We start from the raw sequence: 15,444 nt of genomic DNA, 5'->3' as shown, positions 1-15,444 counted from the left end.
GTTTATGATAAACAGTATCAACTGTGGAGAATCCTTAGTGAATAAAAATGAGTTCCTGTGCTTAAAAAAACACAAAACATTCTTGTAAGACAGGAATAATTCTAAGGATCATAAAGTTTTAGTTTGGATGCTTTGGTTTTATTTGTTAGATGGCACCAGACATTTTCTATGTTCTGGTAAATTGTCAGCTCCAATTGTATTGGGTTTGCATGGCAAATTTCTGGTAGCAGGGGGCTACAGGGGTGGCTCCTGTGAGAAGCTGCTAGAAGCTTCCCCCATGTCGCATGGAGCCAATGCCAGCCGGCTCCAAGATGGACCCAGCGCTTGCCAAGGCTGGGCCCATGAGCAACGGTGGCAGTGTCTCTGGGATAGTACATTAATAAATAATTAAGAAGGAAAAAATAATCTGCACCAGCAAGAGAGTAAGAGCAGCAGCCCTGCAGACCGCCAGGTCAGTGAGGAAGGAGGGGCAGGAGGTGTCCAGGCGCCGGAGCAGAGATTCCCCCGCAGCCTGTGGTGAAGCCCACGGTGAGGCAGGCTGTGCCCCTGCAGCCCGGGGAGGTTAATGGTGGAGCAGGTACCGGCCTGCAGCCCGGGGAGAACCTTGATGGCGAAGCAGGTAGATGCACCCAAAGAAAGCTGTGACCCTGGCAGGGCCTGTGGCCCCATGGAGAGAGGAGCCCACGCTGGAGCATGTTTGCTGTCAGGGCTTGTGTCCCTGTGGGGCACCCAGGCGGGAGCAGTGTGTGAGGAACTGCAGCCCATGGGAAGGACTCGTGTTGTAGAAGTTCATGGAGAACTGTGTCCCGTGGGAGAGACCCCACGCTGGAGCAGGGACAGGGTGTGAGGAGCCCTCCCGTGAGGGGGCAGGAGCGGCAGAGACCGCGTGTGAGGGACTGATGGCAGCCCCGTCCCCATCCCCTGCGCTGCTGGAGGGAGGAGGTAGAGACACTGGGGGTGAAGCTGAGGCCTGGTGAGAAGGGAGAGGTGGGGGAAGGTGTTTTAACGTTTGCTTTCATTTCCCATTATCCTACTCTGATTTGAATGGTAATAATTTAAACTAATTTCCTCAAGTCGAGTCTGTTTTGCCCGTGACAGTAATTGTTGGGTGATCCCTCCCTGTCCTTACGTCAACCCACGGGCCTTTGGTTAAATTTTCTGTCCCTCACCCAGCCAAGGAGGGCAGTGACAGCATCCTGCCAGGGTTAACTCACTACAGTAGCTTTATATAATTCAAAAAATGTTTTTTAAATGATTTTACCTAAAACCCTTTTGTTTGTTAGGTAAATTGTTAATCTTCCTGTTATTTACAGCTATTTTAAGATTTCACCGAGTCTCAAAAGTGTAATTTTATTTTTTACACAGTCAAGTTTGCTAATAAACTAGCACCAGAATTAGTGTACTAGAAAATTCTAGTGCAAAAAATGCTATACCCTCATCAAGGAAAGATTAAAAATATTTCCTAGATTAGGAATATCCATCAGTGAATTATTTCAGAATAAGATAAAGAGTGATCAAATGTCTAAAATATATATATACCTTGTAAAGCAGGAACCATATTTTAGTAACTAGGTATGTAACTGACTGGCGTGGTTCCAATGAGTGGCTTCACCAAGTTATTAGACTTTCATCAAAGCCATGGAAATCATGACTCTATTCCCAAGGTGATCACCAGTGACAGGATTACAACTGTGCTCTGTAAATTCCTCTCTGACACTTTAAGCAGTACACCAATGTTGGAAAGCTTCTACATAAAGGAGCCAAAGAACATAATTCCAAAATCCCCAGAATCTGATGCTTGGGATGTTAAAAAAATATTGGATTCATGTCTACTTCTTTCATGCAAGGCCCTGAACTCAGTTTCCCTTTCCTGGATTTTCCAAATAGCTGGGATTTCAGTGAGTTTCATATGTGTTTGGGCTGTAGTCCAGCCCGGACTAATAAAAATCCAATTATGTGGCAGGTGGAGCCAGCTTTTACTCTGGAATATCAGGTCGTGTCTGCCTGATTGTGACGGGAATATCCTGAGCTGTTTGTCGTGCCCTTGTGTTTAACCTACTGGTCTCGGGAATTGATTTGTCCGATGCTTCCAGGGTCGCTTTTTGTTCAGCCTCAGAAGAAATTGTATCAGCATTGTATCTTTTTCTCAGTCTTTAGGAAGATCTGAATAGAGTCTTCCTTCACACCACTGAAATTACACGTTAGTAGTCAGGTCTGGCTAGTAGTCAGGTCTGGCTATAGCTAGCTCTGAAGTCTACCATATCCTTAAGGTGCCTGCAGATCATGGGTTGAGTGCTTGAAAACTATGAACTGAAACAGCTTGTGGCAATGAAGCTTAACTGAAAGCAGGCATGCCCCTGCTGAGAAGCCCTAAGGGGTGTTTGTTTAAGACTATTTTTGGTGTTATCTTTTGACAAAGGTTAAGCAGCTCCCTGCTAAGAGTGTTGGCTATTACAGACCATAGTTTAGGCATTTTATTCTTTCTTTGCTAACATGACTGAAGAAGAGAACCACCTAGCTGCCTAAATTGGACATAATTATCTTGCCAGAGAGACAACAGAAAAATTAATACTCCTAGACAATCAGTGAACAGCAATTAAATCCAAAGTTTTAAGTTTTTAAATATGAGAGATTTTTCAGCACGCTTAGAAAGCTGCAGAGAACTTTCTGGTGATTAATATGAATGATATTTTAATTATCTTTATGGATATATCTATTTTTTAAATACAGCAGATGATGTTTTAACTATACAGTTAGCAGGAATGCTGCTCAATTTTTATAAAGCATTCTAATATTAGAAAAGCATTAAAAATCGCTAGCAATGTTGGTGAATTTAGATGCATCCCTAATGAGTTAATTAAAATGACAGTGTTTCAATTTTAGTAAGAATTCTGTTTCTATGAAAGAGATGAAAGTATTTGGGCAGATTTTTAGCATCTTACCTCAATGCCCAGTGGACATAACAACAGAAATTAAGCCTAACTAGTTAATACTAACAGAAAAAAAAAAAAAATTGTTAAAAGCAATAATTGCCATCTGTTCTTGTCAGTATTATTAATGTGCATAGAATGGCCTTTATTACAAAATAGCTTACAACTGTAGTGTTGACAAAATTTGTTTCTTTCAAAGTAGCTGGACTTGCATTAAAGAAGTTAAGGTGGGCAAACAAATTCAAAATGTTAACACAGCCTAATAGCATTGGTGTATCAGCCAATTTATAATTAGTTGTAGTTTGCAAGGAATGCAGATCTCACTGGAATAAAACCACAGTATCTGATCCTTGTGGATAAGGTTCTGAACCATTTATGTATTATACTTCCATATTCTTTAACTGGTATTCTTAAGCTGGCAATGTAAATTTGATTTCTTGTATTTTGAGGGAAAATTATTTCTTGTTTCAGTTCCCATCCTATGTAAATGTTAGGTCTTATTAGGTTTGTAAATTTAGTATACTCTATATTGCAAGATTTTTGACTCATTTTTCTAGGCCTAGAAGGACCAATTTAATGCTGTTAACCAACGTGATATTTTAGAGTTAGCTATTATCACTTTATTTTTTAATGTAGTTTCCTAAGGCTCATTTGTTTTCTCAGGTTATCGCTAGATCCCTGCTTCTCCTGAGTTGCTTTCAAACCCTAATTTATGCAAATCTGGCAGAGGAGTAGAGGTCTTTAAAACATTAGATTCTTACCAGATTCATAAAGATTGGGGTTTAGATAAAAAAAGAGGGATTTCGCCCATTATTCTTTGTAATAGAGAGGGAGGGTGTTCTGTGATCTGAGGCAGGACTTGTGTTTGGCAGCAGAGCGAGCGAGTTGCATATGGCCAGTGCTTGTAGCTCACGGACCATCTCTTGTCCCGCCATAGAGAAACAAATGCTGTCAGTTCTGGGGCTCACTGAAGAATGTGTGCTGGAACATTTTTATTAGCACAAGATTTAAATAGACATCCCTATTCAGGATAGTATTTAGACAAATGTATAGCTTTAGGCAAATGTTTATACTGAGATTTTTCCCTTGCTGAAAAACGTTTGCAATACTTTCTGAATTGGGGCAATAGAAATTTGCCTCTTGAGGCAGTGAGCTCTGCAGCTTACCAAATTCAGAGAGAGGTTCACAAAGCTATCGGTTTTGACAATGAGATGGAGAGCCTTGGTGCTACGTCTGAACAAATAACAAAATCAGCCTTGTTGCTAGCTCTGCCCATTAACAACTTCTGTTTCAAATGTAAGGGAGTTTGGTCTGATTTGTATTTTTAGTGTGTGTCTGACTTGACTTCTATATGCCTGTTTTATTATCCTGGTCATACATTGCCATCAGTAATTAAAAGTTTCTTTTTTCAGCCTAAATTTTGTTTTAATGCCAACAGCTTAAAATAAATGCTTTTCAACAGTTAGATCTGTAACAGATCACCAAATGTGTCTTGAAATAAACTGCTCCTATACTCTCTTATATGTTTTCCTGTCTTAAACTTTTGGTTTTCTCATAGTACATTTAATATTAAATCCTTCAAATTGTTGAGCTTTGGGAGATTACCAACCACTTCAATACTTAGATAATAGATAATACTTCTTTTTTTCTATGATGATTCTCACAGGGCTATTCAATTGCTGTTCCTAAGGAGCAGTTTCAGGAACATTAAGTAGAACTATGGGATGTTCTTAGGTTTAATTCATCTCAAAAGTATTCTGGATTTAAGAACATATAGTTCAATATACAGAGAGACTGATGAGCACAGATGCTCCATGCTTCTATAAATACTTTCTCTTTGTATACCAATTTCAGCCAAACAAATAGAATTTCAAATTTCGTGACAGAAATAGCGATGTTTCTCTGTTCAGCATTCAGAATCTGTGGACATAAATATTTTCCTGATGATGACACAGAATTTATATATTCCTTTTGTATTTGTCATCTTGAAAGGCAGCACTAATCACCTACAGCAAAGTTTATAATTCTTAAAGCTCTGGTCTTAAAACTCTAACCAAGAACATTTATGTGATAAAAGATCTTAGAAAACTTTAGCTTATTGCACTGTTCTGTCTCCTTGCACTGGAATAAGAGGCTTTTCTTTTATTTGTGGTATCGAAATAGCAACTTAAGTTGTTTGATGTGGCTCTGTTGTATGTGTCTTGTAATTTCCATCTCACATAGTTCTTTTAAAACAAATAAGGTGCTTATTGGTCTTATTTATGATCTGTTTGGTTTTGATTATTTCCCATTCTGCATATAGTTGCCATACATAGGGTTTTGTGGGTTTTCTTTGACATGATTGACTTTCAGAAGGATTCCAGGACTTTGGGGGCTTTATTTGTGCCCTTTGAAGATTGTTACATTTTGTTACAGCTAAATTCATGATATAATTTATTTTCTGTGGGATCTTAATATTCTTATTGTCATCCTTTCTATAGAAGGTATGCATAAGTGTCAGGAAACAGCTGCTGACAAAGATGTTTTCAACACTCTTGTATTTGAATAGGGTTATTCAATTGCATATCAAGTTTTAAATGATGCTACCTCATCACAATTAACTGCTTGGAAACAAAAGACTAAGATACAAATAATAAGAATGCTCTTGTATACCTCAATAGTATTTAATATTTCATCTATCACAAATGAATGATTTTTATATTATTCTCAAGTATAAAAAAGTAATGGTTTATGACAAAAATGCTTGCTATGCCATCTTCGGGAGATTCACTTACACATTTTTGTGTCAATATACTTATATAGCTCATGGTTCTTGTCAACATTGATAAGAATCTGAAATAACAGAGATGCATTTTTAAGTAATTGTAAAATAATAATAATTAGAACATAGGAGTGTAATAAGAACAATATAATCCTGTTTTATGAACAGAATAGATGCTGAAACAAGATGCTATGTTTTACTTTTTAAGGACCTTCAGCCCCTGTTATGTATAAAATCCCAGAAACAACATGGTTGTCCTTGCCTGTAAAAGCTGACCAACCATTCTTCATTAGTAAATCACCATATTGACTTTCAAAAATTAATAGGGAAATAAAAAACCCTAAACAACTCCACACCCAAGAAGGGTGAAATGAAGAACAAATGCACTACTTTAATCACAAAATAGATGCTGATGGCATATTTGTTACGAAGTTACACACAGAGTAGATGTCAGTGTAGACTGATGGGTGTAACTGATCCTAATTATAATAGCATGTACGCAGGTTGTGCCCTCTACCATAGGATAAAGCTTACCCCCACAGTAATTCTGTGCAGTAATTCTGTAATATGGTGCTATATTATTTTCTTAAAACCTACGGCATTTCTAAGTAGCTAGGCTTTATATGTTCATAAACCCATGTACTAAAACCAGCACAACTAAGAAGTCATGTGAGTTTAAGGCATACCCTGACTAGGGTCTTCCAAATAAGTGAAGATGTCTGTAAATGGAAATGCCCAGGTTTTCAGCTTGGAATTCCATTATAAAGTTCTTTGCCTAAAAGCTTTGTTCTCATGGTAAGTGTGACACAGAACCTTGGTTCTTTAGAGCAAAATTCTCTGCTTCTGTCTTGAAGACTAGGAATATCACTGGATGATCGCTAGATCTTGTAAGATCATCTTAGTTTTGATGCTCTTACAAGATGATCTAGTTTTTCTGGAAAGAAGTATGTCTGTAGAAGAAGTTTTTATCACTGGGCCAAATTCAAAATTAAGAGAGAAATATTGAATGTTTAACTTCTTAATGAATAACACATGTTAGACTAGATTTGTAAAAAATTATTATGCCATTTGTTGTCAGACCATACTTTTTGTTTCTTATACTTAGTATAAGTACAAAAATAATAAAAACACTTGCTTTTGTAACCTAAGCAGTCCCTTGTCTTCCCCAGGAAGCTCTCTGGTTGCTGGATGTTACTGACAAAAGTGAAAGAAAAATGATCAAGCTTTTTCTATTTAATAGGACATTAAAAAATAATTTAAAGTTTCTGTTTGGGCTTTTTTGTTCCTGCTGTCCTGAACTGGTCGATGGGGAAACACCCAGGAGGAGTCATCTCTGAAGACCAGAACAATTTTGTGTATTTTTAACTTATGCAGTTGTCCATTTAACATTAATTTTCTTTGTTATTCAAGTAACTTTCAAATTAATGTAATCAATAACATTAATGGCCTTTAAAACCCAAAGCAAGTAATGGCAATGGAAAATAAATATAGAAACCTTCTGTGTTTGGTATCAAGCTATCAAACTACAACTTTTTTGAAAAAGGTGGCCTCTAAGAGAGATATTAAATTCTTTAACCAAATATTGAAAAACTGTGTGTGGCAATAAAATAGAATTAATATTAATTTCCCTCTCTTACTTCCTTTTTGTTTCTCCCTATATACAAATTTATTTTCCCCTATTTTTTGTTGTGTATACAGATACAAACAACCCTTGATCATAATTTCTTGTGTAGTGTATGAAAATATTTGGCAGGTCCTGGACTTAAAATTATCACGTCAGCTGCCATTCAGACAGGCACAGGAATGCAATTTCATCAACACTATAAACCCTAATGCTTCCATTGTCTTTATGCAGCTGTCTTGAGCATCATATGTATGTGTAATTATAAATCTGGACTGAACATAAGAAATAGATCTTGGAGCAATTCTTCCCGTATTTTTTGTTTTCTTCTTTTGAGTGTTGCAGTCACTTCATTTTTTCCCTGATAACTCTTTGTACAAACTAAAGTCAAGTAATATGACTTTTAGAGGGAGACATGGATGGAGGCATGATGTGATACTGAACCAAGACTGGAATATCGGTTACAAAAAAAACCCCAACAAAACCAAACACCACCCCCCCAAAAAAAAAAAACAACAACACACCGAAACCCAAAACATGTATTTACCTGTATATTTAGGTTTTTAAAACTATCCTTATTGTCTTATATTTCAATCATATGAGTAACAGTTTTAAAGGCTTCAGAAGGATACAAATAATAAAATTACAACACTTGCTGTAGCATAGAGAATGTGTCAAATTGTAGTGACCTGGCTTCCTACGAGATACCACCTTTACTCATTCCTCATCTCTAAGATATATTTTCTAGCTGCTAAAGTTTTCCATGCATTTTGACTAGGTTATAATATTTATCACTTGGCTGTCATATTTGTGCTATCAGTAATGTATAGATATATGTTCTTCTGTAAGTCTGATCCTCAACATTTACATACTACTTTGTGTAATCTAAAAAACAAACAAAAAATCCCAAACAAACAAAACCAAAAAAACCACACCAAAACAACAAACCAAAGATGAAAAACCAGCATGACATTCAGAAAGGTTATTTTTCATTGTGTTGAGTAATGTTTTCTTTTTCCTGGTTTCTGTTGGAACTTGATGATTTTAAGTTTTATTTGAGATGAAAAATTAGGAGATGGGGAAAATGGCAAGAATTACTTCAATGGAAACCTTTTCAATTTACTGGTAAATTTATGGTAGTGTTAGTGTAAGGAGGGGTGGCTTTTTGTGTTTTCTTTGTTTTGAGACTTCTAACAGAAAGGGATTGAATATTAGTTATTGTATAATAGTGATGCAACTGCAAGTGTTATGATCATAAGGTTGGGTTTTTTCCGGAATTGCTATTTTTTTACCCTAAAGCTGCAGTATAAAGAAATTGTTTCCCATTATCTTAGCTTTTCAATAATTTAGACAGGTTCAGAAAATTTTGTATGATAGTATTTGCAAGTAGGCTTCTTGTAGTTTTTTTAAGGAAAAGCAGGGAATGGTTTATATGGTGTATTTATCATTCTTAAATTTTGTTTTCCATTTAATATGTAAACCATTTTCCAGGGGGAATTATAATTTAATTCCTTTGCTTTACACTTACTTCTTCATTTCAGTTGTAAGTCATCAGTGCATTTGGCAATTCTACAGCTAGTTTCTCTGTCTTGGTAATTTATGTAGATTAGAAGCAATAAAGATCTGAGAACTGACTCCCTTGTGACCCTTTTCAACACTTTACTTTCTAATCACTTTACTTTAATCAGTTCTTTATTTGTTCCCATGTTTAACCTGAATCTTTCCTGCTTTCAGCTTAAGATGAAGACTATCATTTGAGACATTATCAAAGGCTTTATGTAAATCCAAATTATGGTGCTTGTACTATCATTATCAATTTTATTCCTAATCTTCTCATAAATAAAAAATGGCTGGCTGTCAAGATCTTATTTTCTTTAAATGTCTTATGATGGTAAACTGTATTTGTTTTAAATTATTGACAGTTATTTAATGTTCATCATCTTTAAATAAGTTATATGCTATTGTGTAAACTGAAATTTTAAGGTCAGTTCTCTCTGCTTGGTTCCTTTCTGTGCCACAATGTGTCACGCAGTGTGTGTGTATGTTCACACACATATATTGGCTGTAATGGGGCAAGCACAGCCATCAGTAGCAATTCTTCTGCAGTTTCAGTATATACAAAGCAAATTACCATAGAACTATTGAAGGTTGCAAGGGAGTTGTGTGGCTTTGGTCCTGACAGATCAGATGAGACTGATTATTTAGAAAGTTATAGAAAGAACTACAAAGCTTTTCTCCTCTGCTCACTGCATTTTAGGAAATGCATTTTTAAAAGCATGAACAAAACAAAACAAAAAACCCTGTCAGGTTTGGTTTTTTTGGTTGTTTTTGTTTGTGTTTTTTTTAAATTGCAGTACTTTTGCAGAAACTAAGGTAGCCCAAGAATAAAAATATTATTTTGTGTAGATTGGCCACTCTAGTAAGACTCTGTAAGAACTGAACAACTGTATCTACCAGTAGGAGACAGTTCTAGAGAGTAACCAATAGAATTCCTCTTCTTTCCTCCTGATTGAGGCATATGCATTTTATTTTTTTCTTAGGAAGATAATATTTTGAGATATTACTTATATTTACATGTATCATTTAATGACTGAAAAATTCTTTTTGCAACTACCACTGTATTTATTTGCCACTCTTCATTTTACAGAGGTATTAAGGTCATGCCAGATGTCCAATTTTTAGACTTTTTTAAATTAAAAAATCAATACCCTACTGAACTTTGAATATGAGTGATCTTCGGCTAAGCCTAAAACTGTTGCTAAAAGATATTAATATAATATGACCTATCGCTATTCATTTTTTTTCATTTCCAAATCATATTCTAGACAGTCATGTTTACAATAATATCTTTCTTACAGAATACCTGCATTTTTCATTTATAACTCAGAAAATTTAAGACAAAAAAATTAGAAAGCTAATGCAAAACCAGACAAAAAATTAAGAACTGAAATTAAATAGATATTCATAGTTTTCAGCCTAATGGTTAGTGTCTGATCTATCAGAAAAGATCCTTCTGTTGGCAGCTACTGAAACGGGTTGATTCTGATTAGTTCTGTCAGAAAGATTTGCCTCTTTAATCTCACCGTAAATATAAAAGAACTAGAATTAATATTCATCAAAATGCTGAAGAAGCTATGGATAAAATTTAAGATAATGGTTATTTTCTTATTTTGATTATGAGAAAATTAAATGCATGAATAGATATGTGTTAGATTCAGGATAGGCATGGAAGTCAGGATATTGTGCCACTTGTTTAAATGATTCTGATGAATCCAAAGCAAAAGAAAATGTAAAATGCAATAAAACGAATACAAGTTTATTCAAGCTCTAGGAATCATTAAGGAAACTATTAGCATTGTGGTATATACAATGTAAAGGCCAATATAGTTAGATACATGTGGAATTGAGGACACTGGCAGCATTCAAATTCTACTGTCTCACAGTCACCTTCCCTTACAGATCCTGTGATGCACTCTAACTATTAAATTAAATACTATTTAAATTGTTAAAGACTAACAATTAAAGAAATCCCACCAAACTGCATATTTAGTGGAGCTGTAGTTCAAAAACTGCCATTAAACAGAACAGATTCTTTCACATGTAGAGGTGCCTGATTTCCTGGTGTTTTAGTATGTCATCATAGAAAATCTGCATTCTGAAATACATTAGTATACTTTGCATTTCACAGTATGTAGAATGAATGCATTTGAGAAGAATAACATAGATTAACGGATTCTGAAATAACACTTCAAAAACTCATCAAAATATCTAAAGATGGAAGAACTTGGCAATGCTTTGGAAATGTCCTCTTGTCTACTCAGCTCTGATCTAGTTTATAGTGAGCAGCTATCATAGTAACATATCTAATTTAGCAATTTTCAGATCTACGCTGGCCCTCAATTCTATGAACATATTTTTCAATAGACCAATGTTAGAATAGGAACTTTGCTGCCCATCATTATACCTATTAATTGCCTTAGATAATACAAGGATGTGTTAAATTACTCTTTATTTACCTAGTAGCACACATTTGTATAATACATGTGCTCAAGTCTGGAACAGTCATATTTCCTTACAGTGAGAATGACAAAAGATTAGTCATCATTTACAATAAAAATATCCTTTCCTTTTGCTGTAAAATAAACCCAAATAATACCCCAAAATGGAAGGACATCAATGACAGTACCAAATAGTAAAAGACACAGCAGGCAAAAAGTTAAAAAAATAAATGGAATTGACAGTGCTTTCAGTATGCCATTGAGCAAAAAGAGAATGTAGCTTTTATTAAAAAGACTTTCTTCCTTTTTAATAAATGCCCCAAAAAAGTGTTAATTTCCCAGGCTGTCTATTTTTCACCATATGCTTACATGATTTTCTATTTATTATCCTTCAGATTACAGTGTATTACTTTAGCATTCACTCTTTGTTTCCAACTGGGAGTATATGTAACTATCTATTCTGTGATCCCGTAAATAAGCAATTATCTACTCAGAAGCCATTTCAGATGATCATTGCTTGCACAAAAGAACTTGTAAGGCTAAAGGCAGACTGATTTTAATCAACAAACAAATGTATAGTATTTTTAAAAGTAATTTTTTTAAAATTCATGAAAAATGCGTGATCACTACATTTCCCATTGCTGTGTCAGAAAACATTTATTTTTGAAGGTTTGCAGGCAACAGAATACTTGTTGATCTAGAAGTACTTGCATGGTTGGCTTTTTGTTTCTTGATTGGCCTGGGATGACTATGGAAATCTGCTTCGGAATGATGCCTCTAGAGCAAACTAAAATCTAACACTTGACTTCACTGTTTGTGCATATTTGAAGATTCAGCCCAATGTTTTCTTGTTATATTGGAGTGTTCAGTACCAGGTAAGTATGTTATGCCATGAATACTCCAAAGATAAGGAACAAAACCTATTTTAGGTAATGGGGAGGTATAATACTGAATGTCTTTCTGCCAAAATATGGTTCTTACGCTTTCTGAACCTTTCTCCCACCTGTCTGAGGTGGGAATTTGGGACATTTTTTTTTTCATGTCATTCCAATTAGTAATACAGTTTTTTATGTGAAACTAAATGGGGGGGTGTGTGTGTGTGTCATATTTTTCCTATATTTCTCAGCCTTTCCCATTATCAAGGCTGACATATTGACACAGAATAGTTTTGTAAATCTATCCCATTTTTACTACATCATAATTCCTGTATTAAAACGTTACTAACTTAATTTTAAAAGAAATTTTAAACATAAAATGTATTTAACTGCAATTTTCTTTGTTTTGTATGTATTTCTGAAGGCATCATGGTTTTTACAAGTAGTTTTAAATACTGTAGGGAAGAGTGAAAACCTTTACCTTATCTTTTCAAATAAGAATTTTTTTTCCTCACCTGTCCTTGTACTTTCCCTCTCAAGAACTTAGTGTTTTTTTCTGCAATGACACTTTGGGAACACTTTCAGTAAAAATTTTGTTAGTGGCAGAAATGAAACCAGCCTACTTTTTACCAACAGACTCCTGAAAATTATGCTTTCAGGACAGAGTGAAACATTGCTATCATAGACATATGCAATCTTGGGGGTATTAGTTCACATTTTCCAATCAAAGACAAAAGAAAGCTTCAGTTATCATTCCTGTACTTTTGCAGTGATGAAAATAAATGAAATACAATAGAAGCAGTGAAGTGAGACAGTAAATTTGATGTGCTCCTATCAAAAAGCTGCATTTATGAGACTTCCACTCTATCGGGATATACCTCCAAATGCTACAGCCTAACAGGAAATAAGGCGAGATTTCAAAGAAATATGTATTCTGTGATTATTTGAGTCATGAAAAGAATGAGAAATAAGTTGATTTTAGTCCTACAACTCTGGAAACTGTGTGGGTGGGGGTGGTGGTGGTGGTGGGTGTTTCCTGAGTTTGTAAATTAAACTTATTTGATGCAGACTTAATCTTTGTATGCACCAAACCATACTACCATATACTAAGTGGTATACAGTATTTATTTTGTCTGTTTATTGCCATAACACTGCCAAGTCAGAATTCGGTTGTCCAAGATATTGTTCAATTGGAGAAATAATAAGTGGCCTTGGAACTTAAAACATAAGTGCTAAACAAGAGGGAGTGCATGAATAGAAAAGGAATGAGATACGAGAAAATGCTGGACAATTTTCTTTGTAGGCATAGTCACTTGGATCCCAGAGGTTGTAGAAAAATCTGTAGGTACATACGTAAAACAAGTACTGATATATGCTCAGACTAATAAAGGTGGTTTGCCTATAAATACAAAAATAAGTAGATCAGCACTTAAGATCTACTTGAATCACATTGAGCATAATTATTTTAATTTTTTTGCAATTCTAAGAGCATATCACATTTTTCAAACCCTGAAGTTTCCTTGATAAAAATTATAGAAATACACTGAGGGGAACATAATTAACATTAATCTCTATATATTTAACCAATTAAGGTGATTTACTTTATCTGTGGATTCTGAGATATCACTAATAATACCTTACCTTCTTTACAACAGGTAAATATTCCATTTCAATAAATTGCCAAAAGGAACTGCAAAATACTTCAAAGGTAAGGACCTCCTTAAAAATAATGCTTCAAATGATCATTCTTTCTGGTTTATCAGTTAGAAAAGAAAATGGAGAATGTTAATTCTTTCTGACTATCTGGCTAATAGCAGAGAATTACAGATAGCATTAATTGGCATAAGCCTTGACTTCCTGTTTTTCTTTATACATTATATATATTATTATGTCTTTTATATATAAAAGAAAAAAAATCACTTTTCTTAGAAAGGATAAATATAATTATTTTGATAACTGTAGAAAAATGGTTTCATTTCTGGAAATAAAATAAATTAAAAATAAAATAAAAATAAATAAAAGGTTTACTTCAGTTCCAAACAAATAATTTTGAGAGCTCTTTTGTTTAGGAATACTTTTTGTTTTTACTTTCAGCTGGGGAGAATAACTCAGTGTCATACCATGCCCAGACTGTTCTTTGTGGTACTTCATTGTTCTTTAGCTACCTTTCCTGTAGCAATAGTTGATTTTTAAACTCTACTGTCCACCCTTATGGAGAATATTCTTTTCTTCCAAGGACACAGGTAATAGGATACAAGGTTTCACTGAAATTGTTATTTTTAAGTCATCAAGTTAGAGTGGGTAAAACTGACATTGTGGTCTGACCTAAACTTGGGTTTGGTAAGCAAAAAGAAAGCAAGAGCAATAATTTATTTTTCTAGTCATTGTGTATGTGCCCACTTCATTTTAAAATGCTGGGGACTTTAAGAGCCTACCATGTGTCATTTATACATATGCTTTAATGCATACACTGACAAGGACAGGAGATCCTGTATTAAATAATAATTACCCATACATTGCAATATTGTCTTAAAAAAAATTAAAATGTTCCAAAATTGCTTCAGCCTTCCAAAAGATAACTTCTGAATTACAGGATTTATTTCATATAGTTTTATTCCTGTGTGCTCATGGAAGAGAGGGAGAAGTTTTGAAAAAGTTCCACAAGTTTCTGGGAATTAGGCCAGATGTGATCCGAGTACTGGACTTTTTATGGAACAAAAACATGTAGGTGGAGATTTTCACAAGACAAAATCCTAGGGTTCAGGGTGGAGTATCTATTCTGAGTGCAAAAGTCAGAGGCTCGTCTCAGAACATGATGTATTCCTAGAAAGGGCTCTGATAGACCAAGGACTTTAAGCCTGGTCTTAGGTCCCAGAAGAATGCCTTGAAATAGTCAGCCTTTCGCTATTCTGGTTCTCGTAGTCTTATTATTTTTTTATGGTTTTTTTTTTTTTTACTTTCTTTCAAAAACTCTTTTAGAAATCTATTTTTATTTCTTGGGTGAAATCCCAGAGTCTTGTGGGACGTGGGAAGCCATTCTTATTATACCTCAGTGTGCTACCTAACCTTCTCTGTGTTATTGCAATGCACCCGCAATCCTCAGATTCAGCAAAAACCCTCCAAATTTTCAGTGGTCTATTATACTTTGGAAATTATGAAGGAAATAATAATATTACAAAAAGCTGACTTTTTTGTGTGTGCAGATGTGTTGCCAAGTTTGTTCCATTTTTCACTTTTCCTTCTTAGGTCTTGTCTTTAT

General features: G+C 34.9%; 1 long non-coding RNA gene across 2 annotated transcripts in view; it reads left to right on the top strand.

Moving 5' to 3' along the window:
* LOC130143954 (uncharacterized) overlaps positions 1-15,444 on the top strand; it is a 631,756-nt gene that overhangs the window by 190,844 nt on the left and 425,468 nt on the right. For both annotated transcript variants that reach the window (XR_008819941.1, XR_008819942.1), the window contains exon 3: positions 13,841-13,893. This is a non-coding gene — a long non-coding RNA (uncharacterized LOC130143954). The remainder of the gene's footprint in view (positions 1-13,840; positions 13,894-15,444) is intronic.

The sequence above is a fragment of the Falco biarmicus genome, chromosome 1, assembly GCF_023638135.1.
Source record: "Falco biarmicus isolate bFalBia1 chromosome 1, bFalBia1.pri, whole genome shotgun sequence".
NCBI lineage: Eukaryota > Metazoa > Chordata > Aves > Falconiformes > Falconidae > Falco > Falco biarmicus.
Note: the sequence above shows the minus strand (reverse complement) of the source record. Positions and strands in the feature narration are given on the sequence as shown.